This window comes from Vicia villosa, linkage group LG6 (genome assembly GCF_029867415.1).
Source record: "Vicia villosa cultivar HV-30 ecotype Madison, WI linkage group LG6, Vvil1.0, whole genome shotgun sequence".
In the NCBI taxonomy this organism is placed as follows: Eukaryota; Viridiplantae; Streptophyta; class Magnoliopsida; order Fabales; family Fabaceae; genus Vicia; species Vicia villosa.
The window spans coordinates 80,468,109-80,490,926 of NC_081185.1; the positions used below are offsets into that span (position 1 = coordinate 80,468,109).

At 39.1% G+C, this 22,818-nt stretch overlaps 1 non-coding gene across 1 annotated transcript; it reads right to left on the reverse strand.

The window, feature by feature from the left end:
* Window positions 1-2,466: 2,466 nt before the first annotated feature.
* On the reverse strand, window positions 2,467-2,573 carry LOC131615338 (small nucleolar RNA R71). The gene has a single exon (XR_009287758.1). It is a non-coding gene; the product is annotated as a small nucleolar RNA R71 (small nucleolar RNA).
* Between the last annotated feature and the right edge of the window lie 20,245 nt (window positions 2,574-22,818).

Sequence of the window (22,818 nt, forward strand, 5' to 3'; positions counted from 1 at the left end):
TTCCAAACTAAGTCATTATTGCTAAAAGTTTTACCTTTCACCTTTTTGTTGTATGTGATAACACGATTTTATATCGTATATTTAACCTAAAAACCATAGATATTTATAGCATTTTCCATTTATTATGTCAATTTATTATGATATTACGCGTGTATTTGCTTTGTTTCAGGTTTTACACTTCAATTCCGACTATTTGCGAAAAGGAAAGAAAATCGAGCTTAAATGACCAATATTTATGCTTAAAAGACGAAAAGGGTGCCGAAACTAAAGAGGGGTGCAATTAGGACCCAAAAGGCCCAAAAGAGACGAACCAGCCCACAAAGGAACAAAATTGCGTGGCCCAAACCTGCCCAGCAAGTGGAGACGCACGTCTCCACATCTTCCATGCCACGTCAGCAAAGGGAGACGCACGTCTCCATGTTCCTACATCTTCTCCACTTGAGACGCACGTCTCAGGTCACGTACCCAGTCTCCCTGAAGAATAGGAGACGCACGTCTCCAAGTCCCGGTCTGCAAAAAGTCCCGTTTTTCACGCAAAGCAACTGCAAAGCCTCACCTATAAATAGAGGCAGCCACTTCAGTCCAAAGGGTCCGATTTCCTGCCAACGAAGTGCTGCCGAAATTGTACCGCGAACTGCTTTTCCTTATTCTGTTTTCATTTAACCGTCTATTTTCTCACAACGATTTCTACACTGGAAATTGTTGTGAACTTTTCATAGATCTAGCCTTACGTTAGATTTATCGCTTTATTTTCCTTGTTTTTTATTTTCTGCCATTTAAATTCTGAAGAACGATCCAGCCAACTTGTGGTGGAAGTTCGAGTACTTCAAGATTCAATTCAATCCAGATTTATTTTAATTCAGGTTTTTTTTATTTACCGCCTTATTTATATTATTTATCTGCATGATATATTATATGCCATTTAATATGCTTATTATTATGAACCAAACCAATATATGTATGTTTAATCGTATTAATATGTCTGGCTAAAATACTAGAGGTGTCGGTATGTAAAGTAAGTTAACCGTAGGGGTCCGAAATAAATTGGCTTAAATTATGTTTTATTAAATATCACTTGTTTTTGGTTTGTATGTCTAATTTAATTAGTAAGTCTTAAAACCAATAGAGCGAAAGTTTGAGGGATTAGGACGGTCAAAGGTTAAAATCAATAGAGCGAAAGTTTGAGATCTTTAACTGGATAGTAGACATAGGACATTAGTTTTAAGGATGGCGAAAGCGTATTAAAACTAATTGGAACTTATTTATTTTCAAAAATTGTTTTTACACTCGAGCGGGATGGCGAAAGCGTACGTTAGGGGTATTAGCTTGCTCCGAGTCAACAGAGCGAAAGTTTGAGATTAGGAGATTTAAATAGATAACAACCTCGTAAAACAAGCATTTTATTAATTACATTGTTTCCAAAAAGCTCTTCTAAAATCTAATGGGATGGCGAAAGCGTACATTAGGATTAGGACAGTAGTCTGACTCAACAGAGCGAAAGTTTGAGACGAGGATTTTTAATCAATTGGAATTAGTAAAGATTTTTAATTTAATTATGCAAAAACCAATGGACCTTCGGATTACCTTTAGTTAAACGAAATACATACTGACACCTGTCTTTTATTATTATTCTTTATTTTCTCACAATCACTTTCCCTTAGGAACAATCGAAAATTTTAGTACTCCTAGCTTTACATAGTAACCTTAGATAACGGTAGATCGATTCATAGTCCCTGTGGATTCGATATCTTTTAAAACTACACGACACGACTGTGCACTTGCAGTTATCAGATTTATAGACACGTAAAGTCGCGATCAAGTTTTTGGCGCCGTTGCCGGGGACTATTTAAGTCGATATCGTAACTCACTGTTACACCGTAGAGACTAGGAAAATTCTTCCCTTTCTTTTTGAACGATTGTATGCCAAATACTCGTTCACAAGGAGGAGACTTAATACAACGAATTAACGAGATCGAACGTTTCATTAACGTTAAACGTCGAGCTCGCAACCTTCCCGAAGTAGCAGAAATTCCGATTAATCAGGAATTGAATTTTACTGATCAAATCAATCAAATCACCCCGAAGTTAGAGATGGCTGCTATTCGTCCTCTTAGAGACTATGCCGCTCCTTCGCGCGCTGAACCGCATTCAAGTATCGCACCACCTGCGATTGAAGCGAACAATTTCGAACTGAAACCTTCACTGGTCCAAGCTGTTCAACAGAATCAATTCTCTGGAAGCCCTGTAGACGACCCCAATCTCCATTTATCCGTGTTCGTGCAATACGCCGACACTATCAAAGCCAACAACGTTAGTTCCGAAGCTATTCGATTACGCCTTTTCCCTTTCTCCTTGAGAGATAGAGCGAGAGCGTGGCTTCAATCCCTGCCTTCCAATTCCATAACTACGTGGGACGAATTGAAGAGAGTATTCTTAGCAAGATACTTTCCGCCTAGCAAAACTGCTATGCTTAGAGGTCAAATCAACGGATTTACCCAGAAAGATAACGAATCGCTTTTCGAAGCTTGGGAACGTTACAAGGACATGCTTAGAATATGTCCTCATCATGGACTCGAACCATGGCTGATCATCCATACCTTTTATGGTGGTCTCTTATATAACACTAAAATGACTATAGATGCCGCTGCTGGCGGAGCATTAATGGACAAACCCCATGATGAAGCATACAAACTCATAGAGAACATGGCACAAAACCATTACCAATGGGGAGGAGAACGCGCCGCTCTAGAGAAAGCCCAAACCAAAGGAGGAATGTACGAAATTAGTGGTATAGACCGCGTTAACGCTAAAGTAGACGCTTTAACTCAAAAGATCGAGAATTTGACCATCACTCCTTCAGCCACCGCTGCCGCTGTAGCACCTAACTGCGAGATTTGTGGATTGACTGGGCATGTAGTTGCTGAATGTCAACTCTTGACTGGAGTCCCATCTGATCAAGTAAATTACGCTCAAGGAAACCCTTATTCTAACACGTACAACCCTGGATGGAAAAACCACCCGAATTTTTCTTATAAGAACAACAATGCGTTGTACGCGCCTGGACAAGCACCTGCTGTACCACCTGGCTACCAAAAAGCGCCTGTAGCTGCTCAAAACACCCCTAGGAAGTCGAACCTAGAAATCATGATGGAGAACTTCATAGCTTCCCAACAACAAACCAATAAAGACTTCCTGAATCAAAACATCCACAATAGCGAGCAACTAAAACAACTATCGAACAAAGTAGATGCTTTAGCTACGCATAACAAAATGTTAGAAACTCAAATCTCACAAGTAGCTCAACAACAAGCACCTACTGCTGCCCCTGCTGGCACGTTTCCTGCTCAACCACAACCTAATCCTAAAGGACATGCGAACGCGATAACACTACGAAGTGGAACTAATTACGATGGACCCATAGATCCTAGAACCCAAAACGTACCCATGTCACAACAAGAGCCAAAGGAACCCCAAAAGAAAACAACCGACGAACAAACTGCTAAGACTGATGAGACCAATAACGAGGTGGAACCCGAAAAAGAGAAACCTTATGTTCCACCACCACCTTATAAGCCACCAATTCCTTACCCTCAAAGATTAGCTAAATCAAAAACCGAAGCGCAATTTAAAAGATTTGTAGAACTTCTGAAGCAATTAAACATAACCATACCATTCACTGAAGCCATAACTGAGATGCCTTCGTACGCTAAGTTCTTAAAAGAAATCTTATCAAACAAAAAGAAACTCGAGGATAACGAAACTATAACACTTACCGCTGAATGTAGCGCTATCATCCAAAACAACATGCCTCCAAAACTGAAAGACCCTGGTAGTTTCTCTATACCCTGCGTAATTGGAAAAACCATCATAGAGAAAGCCTTGTGCGATTTAGGAGCTAGTGTTAGTTTGATGCCTCTTTCGACCTGTAAGAAACTCAATCTAGGTGAGCTTAAAGCAACAAGAATGTCTCTTCAACTAGCAGACCGTTCAGTTAAATACCCTGTAGGAATGTTAGAGAATATCCCTGTTCGTGTAGGTCAATTCTACATCCCAACTGACTTCATCATTATGGATATCCAAGAAGATTCTAACATCCCGATCATTTTAGGAAGACCATTTTTAGCGACCGCTGGTGCAATTATAGATGTAAAGCGAGGAAAGCTTACTTTCGAAGTAGGAGAAGAGAAAATAGAATTTATCCTTTCCCAATTCCTAAAAGCACCTTCTATGATTGACACATGCTGTTCTGCTGACATAATCGACGAGTGTGTCAAGGAAATAAAATCCGAACCAAATAAGGAAACCGAAACCCTAAGAATTCCTATGCCGCCAATTTTTGAAGATGACAACTGGCGTGAGGAATATCAAGATAACCACCTGAGTGAATGCTTAGCTTTAACCCCTGATCCTATACCCGGACCAAAGAAACCTGCTATAGAGCTGAAGACACTTCCTACCGATCTTAGATACGAATTTCTAGACGAAGAACTAAACCGACCAGTTATAGTGAACGCCAACTTAGGACGAACTGAGACTGAAAAATTACTTAATGTCCTAAGAAAATACCCTACCGCTTTAGGATACAACATATCAGATCTAAAAGGTATAAGCCCTTCTCTGTGTATGCACCGCATTATGCTCGAAGACGATAGTAAAACCTCTAGGGAACATCAAAGGCGAATAAATCCTATTATGAGCGATGTGGTTAAAAAGGAAATCCAAAAACTGCTAGAAGCTGGAATAATATATCCTATATCCGATAGTAAATGGGTTAGCCCCGTTCACGTCGTACCAAAGAAAGGAGGAGTCACTGTAATCACTAACGCAAAAGGAGAATCTGTAGCACAACGTACCCAAACTGGATGGAGGATGTGCATTGACTATAGGAAGCTAAATAAAGCTACCCGAAAAGACCATTTCCCTTTACCTTTCATAGATCAAATGCTCGAACGCCTAGCTAAACACTCACATTTTTGTTATCTGGATGGATACTCCGGATTTTTCCAAATTCCTATCCACCCCGACGACCAAGAGAAGACCACATTCACCTGTCCTTATGGTACATTCGCCTATAGACGAATGCCTTTTGGACTCTGCAATGCACCTGCGACCTTCCAAAGATGCATGATGGCAATATTTGCCGACTTCCTAGATGGGATAATGGAGGTCTTTATGGACGACTTCTCTGTCTGTGGAGGAAGTTTTGAAACATGTTTAGAAAACCTTGAAATGGTGCTTAGACGATGCGTAAGCGTAAACCTAGTCCTTAATTGGGAAAAATGCCATTTCATGGTTCGACAAGGAATTGTACTTGGACACATCGTATCAGATAGAGGAATCGAAGTAGATAAAGCAAAAATCGAAATTATCGAAAACCTTCAACCTCCCAAAACCGTTAGAGAAATAAGAAGTTTTCTGGGACATGCTGGTTTTTACCGACGCTTCATTAAAGATTTCTCTAAAATAACCAAACCCTTAACTGAACTACTCATGAAAGACGCCGAATTTGTTTTCACCGATAAATGCACTGAAGCATTTCAAACGCTTAAACAAGCATTGATCTCTGCGCCAATCATGCAACCTCCCGACTGGAATGAGCCTTTCGAAATAATGTGTGACGCAAGTGATTATGCTGTAGGAGCCGTTCTAGGACAAAGAAAGGATAAGAAACTACATGTCATATATTATGCGAGTAGAACCCTAGACGAAGCTCAGATGAATTATGCCACGACAGAAAAAGAATTATTAGCTGTCGTATTCGCATTAGACAAATTCCGTTCTTACCTGGTAGGAGCCAAAATAATCATATACACTGACCACGCCGCCATTAGGTACCTCCTAACCAAAAAGGACGCTAAACCAAGACTTTTGAGATGGATCTTGTTACTGCAAGAATTCGACCTGGAAATCAAAGATAAGAAAGGCACTGAAAATGTCGTAGCAGACCATCTCTCTCGATTGGAAAATCTGAAACCCGAACAAGTACCAATTGACGATGATTTCCCTTATGAAAGACTCATCGCCCAATTAGAAGCAAATGAATTCGAACCATACCGTCCAAACTCTGAAACCAACAAATCAGCTGAAATAGCTTTAGCCCGATCTGACACACCTTGGTATGCAGATTTCGTAAATTACCTAGCTGCTGGTGTGCTTCCTCCTGATCTAAGCTACCAACAGAAGAAGAAATTCTTCCATGACCTAAAACATTACTATTGGGACGACCCACTCCTTTTCAAAAGAGGCCCCGATGGAATCTTTAGACGTTGTGTACCCGAGGAAGAGATAAGAAGCATAATAACACACTGTCATTCTGCACCGTGTGGGGGACACCATAGCACATCTAGAACCTGCGCCAAAATCCTTCAATCTGGACTTTTCTGGCCCAACCTGTGGAAAGACGTCTATTTTGCTGTACTAAGCTGTGATAGATGCCAACGGACTGGAAACATTTCAAGACGCGATGAAATGCCTCAAAAAGGCATTCTAGAAGTAGAAATATTTGACGTCTGGGGAATAGACTTCATGGGACCGTTTCCGTCATCGTTTGGAAATCAATATATACTCGTAGCCGTCGATTACGTTTCAAAATGGATAGAAGCTATTGCTTCTCCTACAAACGATACACGAGTAGTTATTAAACTTTTCAAAAACGTCATCTTTCCTAGGTTCGGTGTGCCAAGACTAGTAATTAGCGATGGTGGTTCCCATTTCATTTCAAGAATACTTGAGAAACTCCTTCGAAAATATGGAGTAAATCATCGAATAGCCACACCATATCATCCACAAACAAGCGGTCAAGTAGAAGTATCTAACCGCGAAATAAAACAAATATTGGAGAAAACTGTTGCTATATCGAGGAAAGATTGGTCAACCAAGCTAAATGAAGCTTTATGGGCTTATAGAACAGCTTTCAAAACTCCAATAGGAACTACACCATTCAAACTCGTTTATGGAAAATCATGCCACCTACCAGTAGAGTTAGAACATAAAGCCTATTGGGCCATTAAGAACTTAAACCTAAACTACACTGCCGCTGGTGAGAAACGACTTCTAGACATAAACGAATTAGAAGAACTTAGACAAGACGCTTACGAAAACGCCAAAATCTATAAAGAACGAACGAAAAAATGGCACGACAAGCGTATATCTAGGAAAAATTTTAGCATAGGCGATAAAGTGCTCTTATTTAATTCTAGACTAAAATTATTTCCTGGTAAGTTACGATCTAGATGGTCTGGCCCTTTCGAAATAACTAACATATTTCCGAGTGGAGCGATAGAAATCAAAGGAGAAACCGTCAAACCTTTTGTCGTAAATGGGCAACGTCTTAAGTATTACCATCATCTCGAATACGATGAAAACATCGAAGTTTTTAAACTTGACGAACTGCCCGCTTTTTCGAAAAAATAGTTTTCTATTTTTAAATCGTCGAGCTTACGACATTAAACAAAGCGCTTGGTGGGAGACAACCCACATTTACTTATTTTTCTATTTTATTTTATTAAAACTTTAATTTTTCTATTTTTTTATTTTTATTTTTCATTTTTAAAATTTTATTCTATTTTTAATTTTAATTTTAATCATTTTTGATTTTTCATACATCTTATAATAATTATTATAATTATAACTACTATCTTGATTTGAGAAAATATTTCCGTTATAATTATATTTATTATTATAACTTGTTACCTAAGCTTAATTTTAACTTTTTTATTTTAAATTAACACTAGCCTAATTCTAACTTATCCTAATATTTTCAACTTCTAGGTTTTTCATTTAATTACTAACTACGATGCAAGAAGTTGACAATATGGAAGTTGTGTTCCGTGGTAGAGGACAAGAAGCAAGATTTAACAAGCTGGCTGAAAGACACATGGAATTGACTTGCTATCCTCACCAACCAACTATGGTGAAGCTTGGTATCGAAGAAAGCATCCTACACCTGCTTAACCAAATCGGTTGGACTGGTTCTCACTTGTTCCGCAAGTTTAGCACTTATCGGAAGCTCACTCTGGAATTCTTGAGCTCCCTGACCTATCTTCCAAACTGTGGACAAGGACTGAAAAAAGGAGTTATTCTCTTTAGACTCTTTGGTATGGAGTTTAATTTCTGCATCCGAGATTTTGCTGAAATGTTAGAACTACCTCATGGACCTGATGCATACGCCCAAGTAGCTGAAGAAAATCTTCCATACTGGGAGTTGGAAAAATACTGGGGCAAGATCACTGGAAACGACAACCCTGAAGAGAATGAATTTCAATCTGAGAACATCCACAATCCTGCTTTCCGCTACTTTCACAAGATCCTTGCTCACTATATTTTTGGCAAGCCTGATAATGTCACTGAAGTTACTAGAGAAGAGCTGTTCATCATGTTTTGTACATCTCAGAATCGCCCGGTCAATGCCATCACATTCATGCTAACAAACTTCGAGCGCATCACGCAAGACGAAGTTTCACCCATTAGGATTGGCGGATTTGTCACTATGATCGCTAATGCCATAGGAATGAGAGTGCCTTTGCTTAGATTGACACCTTTTGGTACCCATACCTCTATGGACATCAATTTCTGCTTTAATCGAGGTATCATCGGTAATCTTGGACCTGATCGTTTTGAATTGCTCATTGATAACAAAGTTTGGTATCAGTTCACCTTACCGAACCCTAGGAAAAGTGTGCACAACCCTACCAACTGGCTTTACTATGGTCAGATTCCTGAGAGAGAGCCATCACCTGAGACTCCTCAAGCTTATGAACATTTTGATGAGGAAATGCCCGCATCTGAATCTGAACCTGAAACACCTCCTAGTTATTATGAACCTCTTCCTGTTGATGAACCCATTCCTGATTATGAACCTCTTCCTATTGACGAGCCTGTATCTGAGTATGAACCTGAAACTCGTTCTGAAGATTCCGTTGAAGATCACACTGTTGATATGACTGATGTCGAGGTCGAGCAACAACAACCCGCTACATCTACCGCTTCGGTGAATCAAAGAATGCCCAATCTGAACACGCACGAACAAGCAATCAATGCACTACAACAAGATGTACAACACGTGCGAAACGAGCTTCACACTTTGCAAATGCATTTCTTCGATTTCATCGACACCGTCAATGCTCAGTTCGACGAAGTCTTCAAACACATTCAGTCTAATCAGAACAACAATAGACGTGGCTAGATGTACCGTATTAGATTATTAGATTTTTATTTCTAGTTTTAGTAATTTCTATTCTTAATTTAGATTTACATTTCCTGCACTTTTCCATTCTGCTATTGTTAACACTCAGTACTGGTTTAATTTTAAATGCAATATTTTATTCACTACTGCTGCTGTGTTATAATATTCTGCTGCTGTGTTATAATACACTGCTATTAACTGCTATATATGTTTACCTGGCTATCACTTTTTGCTGTTAATAGTATTAAAATAAGACACTGTTCTGAACTGATGGACACCTTTTGCTGTTAATGGTATCAGTCAGCACTGTCTGGTCATCTGCATGCGTGACCCACTTGTCTGCCACAGGAGACGCCCGTCTCCATCTGTGTGGGACCAGTTGGAACGAAACAAGGGACAGGAGACGCACGTCTCCATGCTCTGCCCCAGCAGACTGGCTGCCTGAGACGCACGTCTCCCAAGGCTAGCAGTCTGCATTTGACCACGCAGACCATTCCTCTCTCCCTCTTAAATTTTGAATTTGAATTTCAAAATTCATTCTCCTCATTCTTCCCCTATTTATTCCATTTAAACTCCATTAACCTCATTCATCCTCCATCATTCACCTCTTAAACTCCATTCATTTCCCATTTCTCTATTCTATTCAAAAATTCAAACACCACCATTACTCCATATTTAATTCTCCATTTACCACACCATTTTCAAACCTCACTATAAAACCACACCACCACCACTCTTATTCTTCACAACCTTCATACCATTTCTTTTCTACCATTCTAATACCATCTTTATTTTTCATCTTCAAACTCATCATGCCTCCACGTTCAATCATCCGTAGTGTGCGTCCTGAGAGACCACCCCCTAACCTTAACAATATTATATTCCGCGAAGACGACAATGATGCTCAAAGAACCAAATACCTCGCTTTCTACGAACGTTCGGTTGTTCCCACAAAATTTGTGAACACCGAATGTCTAGAAACTCTAGGCCTCATTGATGGTGTTACCCGTTTACTCACTAAATCTAACCTACACCATCTCTGTACCGAACTCGTACCCACCTATGAGCCGCTCGTCTTAGAATTCTTGAGTTCTTTCAGTTACGACACTCCTTCTGATCAACCCCTCTCAACCGGTAGCATCCAATTTAGGATGTTCAACCGTGAATATACACTGGATCAAGAAGTTGTGGCTACGTACTTGAATTTCAATACATCACCGAATGCTCTCCGCACTATCTTTCAAGAACTCAATGGTCGTTCATGGGAACAACATGCCTTCGACCTATGGTTTCACCTCACTGGCGAAGTTCAAACTGGTTGGAGGGCCCTACATGCTTCTCACATTCAAAACCCCGCTATACGTTATTTTCAACGTGTTTTGGGGCATACTATTTTTGCGCGATCCAACAACCACAAGGTAAATCATCATGAACTATTCTTCCTTTACTGTGCGCTAAACAACGTCCGTTTTAATGCCGCACCGTTTATGCTCCAACACATCCAAGGCTGTGTCAATGCCCCCGCTACAAATCCCTTTTTGTTTGGCGGAATTATTACTTCCTTGGCCTGTGCTTTAGGTCTTGGTGACGAGCTCCTTTCACTCTCTCATCTCATGATGCCTGCTCAATCACTTGACCTCACCTATTGCCGTGACTCCCACTTGGTTTCACCACGCCATGATGGCCGATACACCTTGGTCGTCAACAAAGTTCTGATTCCTTATGTCATCCTTCCATGTCCTGAAAGAATCAACATCCGTTATGTTCAGCGTTGGAGGCTTATTGAAGACAACCCTCAAGATAACCAACCTGATCATCCTAATGAACCTATGGATGCAAATGAAGAAGAGCTCAACCAAAGACAAGCTGATGTCAACCAACCTCCTCCAAACAACCCTCCGCCTATCACTCTTGAAGCCATGTATGCTGCTATTCAACGTCAAGATCAACTCGTTCAAGCTATGCAGACAAACCAAACTGAAACAATTAGGCTCATCCGAGAGATGCAACAGGAGCACCGTGACTATGCTATTAGAAACGAAAGTCAATACGCTGAAATTGCCACATATTTGCATGATCTTGACATTCGTGTTAATGACTCTCCTGATAGACGTCGCCGTGTTCGTACAAGAGGCGCGAGCAGTTCTCGAAACCGCAACAATGAGGAGTAGTTCTTATGCACTGAGGACATTGCATCATCTAAGTCTGGGGGAGTCGTATTATTTATATTTCCTTTAGTTTTATTTCCCTTCAGTTTATTTCCCTTCCTTGTAATGTTTTTTCTAATTCAATAAAGAATATTTATGGAATTTAAGTCTTATATGTATAATTCCGTAGTTATTTCAATTTCTTCCATTTTCTTGAGCCATAACAAAAATTTTTTGCTCCTAAACGATAAACGCAAACCCCACACGTTCAAGAAATACGAAGCTACTCAATCACTCAACGAACCGAAACTGAATTAATCAATATCCTTATTGTCGCAACACTCTAAAACCCCCGAGTATACATAACCGATTTGAATACCCGTTATACCAAAACCATCGACTTTAAGTTTTGAAATAACCCTTAGTAGTTTATTCTAGCAGTCGGCACCGTCTTAGATACAAACTACGCAGAGAGTCGATGAATATAAGTGTATGATCCTCATAATAATTATGTGTTCAGCTATAAGAAGAAATGTGCCTACTAAGTAAGGTGATCCTCACAAGATCATTTAACCTAACGGTCGCAAATCTCATATACAAAGAATTTAAAAACTCACTGTCGATTGGTTCAGAAGTCATCTGGTAATGAACTTGGTAGGAAGGACTATTGTCCGATTCCCCACAATCTACAAGTGAATGCTAAGGAGTATACCACATATTGTGCCAGAACTCCATGAGAAGGATCATAGTCACTAACCGACTACTCTGCTATGTGCGTGTCAAGATAATGGGCTTAATGTGATTGCGCGCGAATGAAAAGGGTGAAACATGATGACAAGTCAAATAGGTCGAGCTATAATGGCATGATTCGGATTGGTATGCATGCTGGGAGTTGTTTAGTGTTGTTACTATAGGTTTATTGCTAAGATTCGTTACTTCCGAATAAGAACACTATGTAGCTAAGTATGACTGAACGACGTGGTGGAAGTGTGTTTCATTTATCTTTATCTTCTTATTTTGCTTGAGGACAAGCAAAGGTTCAAGTCTGGGGGAATTTGATAACACGATTTTATATCGTATATTTAACCTAAAAACCATAGATATTTATAGCATTTTCCATTTATTATGTCAATTTATTATGATATTACGCGTGTATTTGCTTTGTTTCAGGTTTTACACTTCAATTCCGACTATTTGCGAAAAGGAAAGAAAATCGAGCTTAAATGACCAATATTTATGCTTAAAAGACGAAAAGGGTGCCGAAACTAAAGAGGGGTGCAATTAGGACCCAAAAGGCCCAAAAGAGACGAACCAGCCCACAAAGGAACAAAATTGCGTGGCCCAAACCTGCCCAGCAAGTGGAGACGCACGTCTCCACATCCTCCATGCCACGTCAGCAAAGGGAGACGCACGTCTCCATGTTCCTACATCTTCTCCACTTGAGACGCACGTCTCAGGTCACGTACCCAGTCTCCCTGAAGAATAGGAGACGCACGTCTCCAAGTCCCGGTCTGCAAAAAGTCCCGTTTTTCACGCAAAGCAACTGCAAAGCCTCACCTATAAATAGAGGCAGTCACTTCAGTCCAAAGTGTCCGATTTCCTGCCAACGAAGTGCTGCCGAAATTGTACCGCGAACTACTTTTCTTTATTCTGTCTTCATTTAACCGTCTATTTTCTCACAACGATTTCTACACTGGAAATTGTTGTGAACTTTTCATAGATCTAGCCTTACGTTAGATTTATCGCTTTATTTTCCTTGTTTTTATTTTCTGCCATTTAAATTCCGAAGAACGATCCAGCCAACCTGTGGTGGAAGTTCGAGTACTTCAAGATTCAATTCAATCCAGATTTATTTTAATTCAGGTTTTTTTTATTTACCGCCTTATTTATATTATTTATTTGCATGATATATTATATGCCGTTTAATATGCTTATTATTATGAACCGAACCGATTTATGTATGTTTAATCGTATTAATATGTCTGGCTAAAATACTAAAGGGGTCGGTATGTAAAGTAAGTTAACCGTAGGGGTCCGAAATAAATTGGCTTAAATTATGTTTTATTAATTATCACTTATTTTTGGTTTATATGTCTAGTTTAATTAGTAAGTCTTAAAACCGATAGAGCGAAAGTTTGAGGAATTAGGACGGTCCAAGGTTAAAATCAATAGAGCGAAAGTTTGAGATCTTTAACTGGATAGTAGACATAGGACATTAGTTTTAAGGATGGCGAAAGCGTATTAAAACTAATTGGAACTTATTTATCTTCAAAAATTGTTTTTACACTCGAGCGGGATGGCGAAAGCGTACGTTAGGGGTATTAGCTTGCTCCGAGTCAACAGAGCGAAAGTTTGAGATTAGGAGATTTAAATAGATAACAACCTCGTAAAATAGGCATTTTATTAATTACATTGTTTCCAAAAAGCTCTTCTAAAATCTAATGGGATGGCGAAAGCGTACATTAGGATTAGGATAGTAGTCTGACTCAACAGAGCGAAAGTTTGAGACGAGGATTTTTAATCAATTGGAATTAGTAAAGATTTTTAATTTAATTATGCAAAAACCAATGGACCTTCGGATTACCTTTAGTTAAACGAAATACATACTGACACCTGTCTTTTATTATTATTCTTTATTTTCTCACAATCACTTTCCCTTAGGAACAATCGAAAATTTTAGTACTCCTAGCTTTACATAGTAACCTTAGATAACGGTAGATCGATTCATAGTCCCTGTGGATTCGATATCTTTTAAAACTACACGACACGACTGTGCACTTGCAGTTATCAGATTTATAGACACGTAAAGTCGCGACCAACAGCTTTCAATTTACAGTTTTCATTTAAATTACTGTCAAATATAAATTGTATATACACTGTTTAGAACTCCGTTTGAGAAAAACCTTAGGACAAATAAACTGTATATATATAATAGGACTATGACCTAGGATTGAGAATGTCTTCCTGGTGAAGGCTCTTTCCTAATTAGATTTCTATAGTTCAAGCTCAAGATGAATTATTCCCGGTGAAAACTTCTTGAAAAAAGCCTTAGAACAAAAATAGGGCACATCCACCCAAGAGGAATTATTCCCGGTGAAACCTCTTACCGATTTGCTTAGAGCCAAACTAAGTTCAAAGACAACATAACTTTATCTTGTGCTATAGCAAGGACCCTCGATGACCCTCGATTAGCCTCCTCTTGGGCTTACAATACAAGGACCCACGAACTTCTTAAAAGCACATTCACAGCTTTCTCTTGAGCTTGTATACAAGGACCCATCAGGTTTCTTATAAACATAGGAATAGATCTTTAGTCACCTTTTAGCTTACCCTGGTGAGATTCTTCTATTCTTCAAACCAGACTCCAAACAAGCTAAGAATGTCTCAATCTCAGTATTGAGTTCACCTTTTGGAATGAGAGACATGGACAGTCTCTGTCACCCATATCTTCAATCTCCAGTGTTGCACCCTAAAATTTGCCCTCTTTAGTTGAGCTATAAGTTATCCAAGACGTTTATTTCGTCGTTCAAAAAGGAAGAAAAATAATAAAGAGTTTTCACAGGTTTAAGAAGATATGATGTGAAATGCGGTTTATACAGTGGAAATACGAGAAAATTCAGAAGTCTTATTTGGAAGGTGATATGAGCTGAGTTCCCGCACGGCCCCTACTGTTTCGACGTTATCTACAACTTTCGAGTTTGACTCAGAAACCAATTCCATGAGGAAGGTTGTCGAATTTGCAAATTACTCGAGATTTCACAGTGAAAAATGGTGCTGAATGTAGGTTTTCGGACACTAAAAAGTTCATATCTCACAATCCGCTCGTCCGATTCCCTCGATATTTTAACTTTACCTCTGTGCCATCATTACCAAGATTTTGTATGTTTGGACCGAAGACCAATTATGCACTGAAAATTCCCAGCATTTTGAAGAACGTCGTAATCTTTCGGTGAAAAGTGTATTTTCGGGTATGTCGCGACAAGTTTGAAAATTCATAACTTCTTCGATTTTTATCGTATGAAGTCCATTCCGGGGGCATTTTCTCGGAAATTTCGTTAACTTGGATTCTTCATCGCACATGCTTGTTCAGATTTCGAGCCAAAGGATGATTTTTATCGAGTTCTTTGAGCGGTGCGCATAAAATTCTGCACTGTCGCGCCAGATGAATCGACGTTTCTCGTCATTCAAACGCGCGTAATTTCTTTATCGCTTATCGGATTGAGACGATTCTCGCGGCTATGATTCACAAATTTAGTCATCTTCGAGTCGATGTTGGTCCTGATTCCTAACTTCGCATCGATTCGCGTTTCCTCGAAAACGAGCCAAAAGAGATAATTAAGGGCATTTTGGACATTTCACCACTCACACTATATAAACTATTTTACTTCACATTCTCTCATAACTTCAATTCACCAAAATTCTGAAAAACACTTTCTCTCAATTCTCTCTCAACTTTCTTGGATCAAAACCATAAAAACTCACAAAAACTTCATCAATCTTCATCAATTCAAGATCAAATCTCAAGAACAAATGAAGATCAAAGCACAAATCAAGATCTTCTACTCCGATTGAAGTGTCGCGCGTCTCTTTCCCTCTCCAAGGATCTCATACGCCACTCTCTCCCTCTCATCTCTTGGATTTCGTTCGTGTTCGTGTCGTGTTCGCGTTCGTGTTCATCTGATCTCATTCTCTTCATTTGATCCAGTAAATTCACCACAAACCTTGCTAGATCATTGATTTTGTTGCTAAATTCGACATTGATCATGATGACTTTTGATTGTGGATGATAGATCTATGTTAATTGATGATGATAATTACTTGTTGATTGAATGATTCGTGTTGATCTTGATTATTTGATTGAATTCGAGATTTACCGGTGAATTGTTGTTGATGATGCATGTGTATTGCTTACGATCCAAGAAAATGCATGTTAAGTGTTTGATAATTGGTTTATGTGAAGCATTTGCTCTTAAATTTGTGCACTAGCACGTGATAATTGATTGTGGAATGATAATTCATGATGCCTACGCTTAATTGATATGCCATTTGAGGTTTGATAATGTTTGCTCTTGATGATATAATCACAATGCTTACGATTCAATGCTTGCATGCTAATTGTTCGATAGAATGTTTAATTTTGCTCTTAAAGACCAATCAATTTGTTGAATAATGTGTTTGCTCTTGACTCATAGCATTGCATGTTTGATATTTGCTTGTATGTTGAACATTCATGAAGAAATGCATCATGTTTGCTTGCGAGAAAATTCGATTTTTGGCAATTGGCACTGTTTAGGTCGACGTAAGCTCCATCTAGGTCGACCTAAATCCTTCTTGTGCGCTTCTGGTCCATTTAGGTCGACCCAGGATGAGTTTAGGTCGACCTGAAGCTGTTTTTTTTAGGTCGACCTGAAGCTGTTTTTTTTCGTTTCTGAACCATTTAGGTCGACCTAGGTTGAGGGTAGGTCGACCTAGAGCTGTGTTTTTGCTTCTTTTACTTCCTAATTTCGATCTTTCATATCTTTTTACTCGTAACTCCGATTTGCGCGTTCTTTATATCGTTGGAAAGCTTGTGAAACGTGCTATCTCGTGAGAGGATTGGTATTGATTGATTGTGGTTTATTCATCTTTGTTTTCCCCTTGACATTTTGTTTTTCATTTCATGTTTGCATTAGTTATTCATTTTCTCTTAGATTAGAATGCAATAACGCAATTCCGATTTCGATGTTTTGTTATCTCTAACTTGTGTGCTAGTATGCAAGGCATTTGGAAAGGCGCTTACCGATGAAGCTTATTTCATTTGTGTTCCACTTTATTTGTGGGACACAACTCCACTTCCTCGTGTCGTGTTCTCATCTTGGAGACACGCCTTTCACTTTATATTTGTTTGTCTAGATTGCTTGTTTCCTCTTGCAGGTGTATTGTGATTACGCTCGATGCGTACATTGACCATGATTTATTTTCACGACGTCGACCCTTGTTTGCTTACATGGCTAATCGGTGTGCTGACTACTTGCTCTTGCTTTGCTAGCTCGCTTGCGGGATCTCTGGTTTTCTTTCTTATTCTGCCGCAGTTTACGGATCGTAATCCGTTTGGTATTGATCCCGTTTCATTTTATCTTTTTCTTGCACTTTATCGCTTTTTTGCATCATCCTTTAACATGAGAAGTAGGACTTAGGCATTCATCTAGCCAAGCCCTCGAAAGAGGCTCTGTTCTTGTTGGTGTGTTTACATTTGTGCTTTGAGGCAGGGAGTCACGGTGTAATAAGACCTTAATGGCGCTCTGTTAAGTCCTCCTGGAAGGCATGCGGAAAGGGTTAGCAATCAACCCTCGCCCAGTCTCATCGAGTTCGTTCAGTATGCGCACGCTACGCGTGGCTCGCTTCTGAACTAGCACAAGATCCTGTTATCGAGTATGTCAGGTAAAGGGTTCATGGAATCAGACAACCGCATTTCCTATAGCTCGCGTCGCTCGACGTTGATGCTCGGTGTACGCACGCACCGTTTTCCTTTTGGATCCCTGACGGCTTGGTTGCCGGGAGGGACTCGCTCCTCTTATCTATGGCCCGATCATTTTTGCGAGGTCTAATGCTTGGTTGACTCGGGTGATCCACTCCCCTTGGCTATGGCGGGACCACTTTTCTACTACTTGGCCAGTGTCAGTAGTTTGTTTGCTTTACGAGCGAAGCTCGTTTGTGTGATATTCTTGTGTGTTGTTTTCGCTTTTCCCCGTAGGTTGCTAGCTTAGTTTAGACTTGTACCCTTTGTATGATAACATAGGTAGCAAGCTTTCACCCTTAGATTAGGTTTTCCTCATGCATTCTTTAAAACACAAACCACACTCTTTGATTTTCTTTTCTTAAGAGCTTGTTATTTCCGCTCCGTTCCCAAGCATAAGCCTCCAAAGGTCGAGCAGCGGAGTGTGAATGTAACTCATTCACCTAAAAAACACAAAACAAACAGAAACCAGTTAGCCGAGCTACGGTACCTCTGATTCCTCAAAAAGGATACGTAGGCAGCGGGGTAGGGCCCGTGCGAGTATAACTCTTTCTTTTCCCTACATTTTGCATGCATTTTGGTCCAGATTAGCGCAATTTTCTTACACACCCATAGTTTTAGACACAAGCGTGGATACCATCGAGTATGATGGGCGCGAGGGGTGCTAATACCTTCCCCTCGCGTAACCGACTCCCTTACCCTTTTCTCTGGTCGTGAGACCGTTGTTTTATTTTGTGCTTTGCTGGCATTCCCTTCCTTTTCAGGATAAATATGTTAGTGGCGACTCTGTTGATTTTCGCGGTAGCGACATCCAGTAAGTCTTCTCCTTAGTAGAGTCAAGATTCCACATCTTGAATTTCATCAGTAAGGTCAGCCTTAATCTTGGGCTTTAAATAAGAAGTATAAGTCAAAAACTCCCTGGAAAGGGTTAGCCTCCATCATTCACACCTTCATAAGTCAAAAATTCCTCGGAAAGGGTTATCCTCCATCAATCAATCCTCAACAGAACAATATCCCCGGTAGGGTCAACCTCAGTTCTGGACTTTCAAAATAATCCTCAAATTTTGCCACAACCTTGGGCTTTGTACAAGGCAGATAAACATCCGTTCCTGTGTCAAAAGATTCATAACCTTTGAGTCTTTTCCCCACTGAGTTAGCCACAACCTTGAGCTTTGTACAAGGAAGAAAATAATGTCTCTCTAGCTAGAGTCAGCCACAATTCTGGGCTTTGTACAGAACACCAAATAAATCTTTCAATCAAATAAAACAAAACATTCTGCAGCAAAAGTCAGCCACAATTCTGGGCTTCATACAGAACACAAAATTTCTTCAGTCAAAAGTCAATCCCCAGTGGAGTCATCTCCCAGGGTCAGTAAAAACTCTTTTAAGCCTCAAGCTTGGGCCTTGTACAAGCCAGTCAAAATCTAAATCTTTCTTACAGAGGTGAGACATGATTCATCTCTATGAATAGATTTTTTTTAATTGTTATACCACATTCAAACATAACAAACATCATTTTCATAAAAAAAAAAACATTTCCCATTTAGATTGATATAAGACTGTTTGATCTGTCGACTTCACATCCAGACTGCTGTCTTCCTCTAATGGTTGAAATCTTTTACTTTATATAAGATGATACTGGCATACTTGCACACACACAAGTAAGGTCCCTCTCTTATCATAAAGTAAACTTTTCATTATGATTGTTCTTTCATATAAGATGATACTGGCATACTTACACACACAAGTAAGGTCCCTCTCTTATCATGGAAGAACCCTCATTTTCATTCACTAAAAGAATGTTTGTGGTAAAACAACTGAAATATCTCTCCTTTAAGATGACGACTCGTCTCTTTTCTGCAAACAGAGATTTAATTCAAACTTCAACCTTGAGTTCAAACAAGGCACCCAAAATCAATTCATTTCCCTAATTAGTTCCTCAAACTACAAAAAGCTCTGACTTACATTAGGGATATGTAGGGATGAGATTTACAAGGAATCTCAGCGAGCTAATAAAAAACCAAAAATAGTCAGTTCATCTGTCTTTCAATTCAATTCTCCCTCCTAACACAAAGGAGAAATTTTCCCAATCAAGCAACAATACAAACACATAGACACAGAGAAGGTTCCCGTAGAGTACTACGGATATGTAGGGTGCTTAAAACCTTCCCTATGTGTAACCGACCTCCCAAACTCCAGAATATTTGATTAGGTGAAATCCCCACACCTAGAAAACTCTTAGGGTTTATTTGAGATCTTTTTCCCCTTCCTCCTCGCAGGATAACTAAAAAGTTCGTGTGCTATCGTAGGAAGAACTAAAATAAAATTCCTCCCACAAGGGCGCCTCTCTCCTTCCAAATTTCGCGTGAAGGGTCCGGCGTGCCGTCCTCCCAAGTGAAGCGGGGAGGCAAAAAAAACGACACCATATTGTGTCGAACTGAACAAGTCAAAATATAGGTTACATTAGCACTTGTCTAAGGATTAACTAGTCAATCCTGCGAGTAACCCTTAGTTTATAGGCTTTGGGAGAACTAGCGGTTGTTTACCAATTTCCACAGTAAACACCGATACTCCTTAATATTCTTTGCAGAAGAACTTTTAGGAATCAGCGAAACAACTGTATAGTTAAAATCATTGAGTTGACAGGAGCTATCAAAAAATTCATGAACAGCAACAATCAAATCACTTTTTATTATGTCCCAAGTGCATTTGAAAAAGAAAGAATTGTAGCCATCGAAACCTGGGGAAGATAGATCATTAATCTCCTTCAAGGCTTCATAAATTTTAGCATTGCTAACAGGACTGATTAGGCTAGCTCTTTGGGCCACAATCAGCTTTTTACCACGTCTCATAGCTGGTACATTGATACTAGGTAGAAGATATAACCTAGTACCCATTAGCTTCTTATAATAATAATTCAAAACAGTATCTTCAATGTCAGTAGGGGTATTAATACAAGTTCCATCATCATCAAATAAAATCTTCAGACTGTTAGAACTATGCTTTAGGATATCTTCTTAAGCCAATAAATTTTCGATCTCTATTTTAGGATATCTTCATCAATGGAATGCCAATAAAGAAGCTCATCAGTACAATTCTTAACCTTCTCAATCAGTTCTCTATTTAACCTATCTGCTTATAAATCCCGCTGAGCCTGGTCAAGATTAGCTCTTGCATTTGTAATGTGGGTCTTAGCCCGCAGGAGAGGAGAGTGTAACTTATGAAGAATGAAGGATAGAAAAACACTTAGAAAGGGGGGGTTGAATAAGTGTGACTTTAAAAACTTGTAAGATAAAAACAATGAACACAATTATTTTTATCCTGGTTCGTTGTTAACGAAACTACTCCAGTCCACTCCCTTAGAGTGATTTACCTCAACTGAGGATTTAATCCACTAATCCAACTGATTACAATGGTTATCCACTTAGAAAACTTCTAAGTCTTCTAGAGTATACAGATCACAACTTGATCACTCTAGGACATCACCACTTAGAAAACTTCTAACTCTTCTAGAGTCTACTGATCACACTGATCACTCTAGGAACCTTTTACAATCAATGTAAAATAATGTTTACAAGAGTATGAATTGCTTCTTATAAAGCTATAATCACAACAGTGATATTTCTCTTAAGTTCTAAGCTTAACACTCACTAAATATTACAAGAGTTTGTGAGGTTGAAGATGAAGTTCGTGAGCTTTGAATTTGACAGCGTTTTGGTATTTTGCGCAAGAGTTCGTTTTTTTTCTTCTGATCAGAACTTCTATATTTATAGGCGTTTTGAGAAGATGACCGTTGGGTTGCATTTAATGCTTTGCGTGAATAGTACAACTTTTCATTTAATGTTTCACAATGTTGTCAACTACCTCGAGCCATGCTTTTGATGCTTTTACTGACTTTGCCTTTTGTAGCTTCTAACGTTCCTTTTGTCAGTCAGAGATTAGACTTAATAGCCATTCATCTTGTACTTGCTTCTGGACTCATGTTTGTGAATAACAACGATTGAATATCAGAGTCAACAGTTTGGTGCAGAGCATCTTCTTGTCTTCTGACTTTGAAAAGCTTGAGCGTGATACCATAAGAACTTCAGTGCTTCTGCTTCTGACTTCATGTTCTTCTGATGCTTCATAGTCCATGTTGTGATTCTGCTTGACCATCTTCTGATGTCTTTCCAGAGCATGTTTTGATGTAGCCATCCAGAACCTTCTGAGTCAGTGCTTTTGAGCTTTGATTTGTGCATACTCTTTATATATTTCCTGAAATGGAAAATGCAAAGGATTAGAGTACCACATTGTCTTATACAAAATTCATATATAATGTTATCATCAAAACATAGAATATTGATCAGAATAAATCTTGTTCTAACAATGTCCCCCTTTTTGATGATGACAAAAACATATATAATTGATATGAATATGTAACCAGAATATCAAATGACCAAAGACAATTACACAGATATAGCATAAGCATATAATCAGAGTGTGTGAATATGTATCCCCCTGAGATTAACAATCTCCCCCTGAAAGTAATACTAGAAGAATTTATAAATAAAAGACTTCCCTGAGTATTTTTCCATTTCAGTCGAGACTTTCACTTTGCATAGAACTTCAAAATATTCAGAGCTTCTGTTTCTGGCTTCCATAGGACAGCTTCAGAGCTTTGAATTTCTCCTTTGTAATCAATCGAATCATAGCATGCTTGATTGTAGCAAAACATTCTTGAATGTGTCATAGCATTCTTACATCCTGGAATGTATCAGAGCATACTAAACAAAATGTATCAAAGCATGAATGTATCACAGCATTCTTAAAAAAAATGTATCAGAGTATTCTAAGAAGAATATCAGAACATTCTTCTTGCTTTTGATCTTGAAGCTTCACAGCACTAAGCTTGCTTCAAATCTTTAAGAACATGCTTCTTTATAGAATTGCTTTTCCTCATGTATTTGCTTCTCATGTTGAGCTTTTTCATAATATCTTCAATCCTGCAAAAA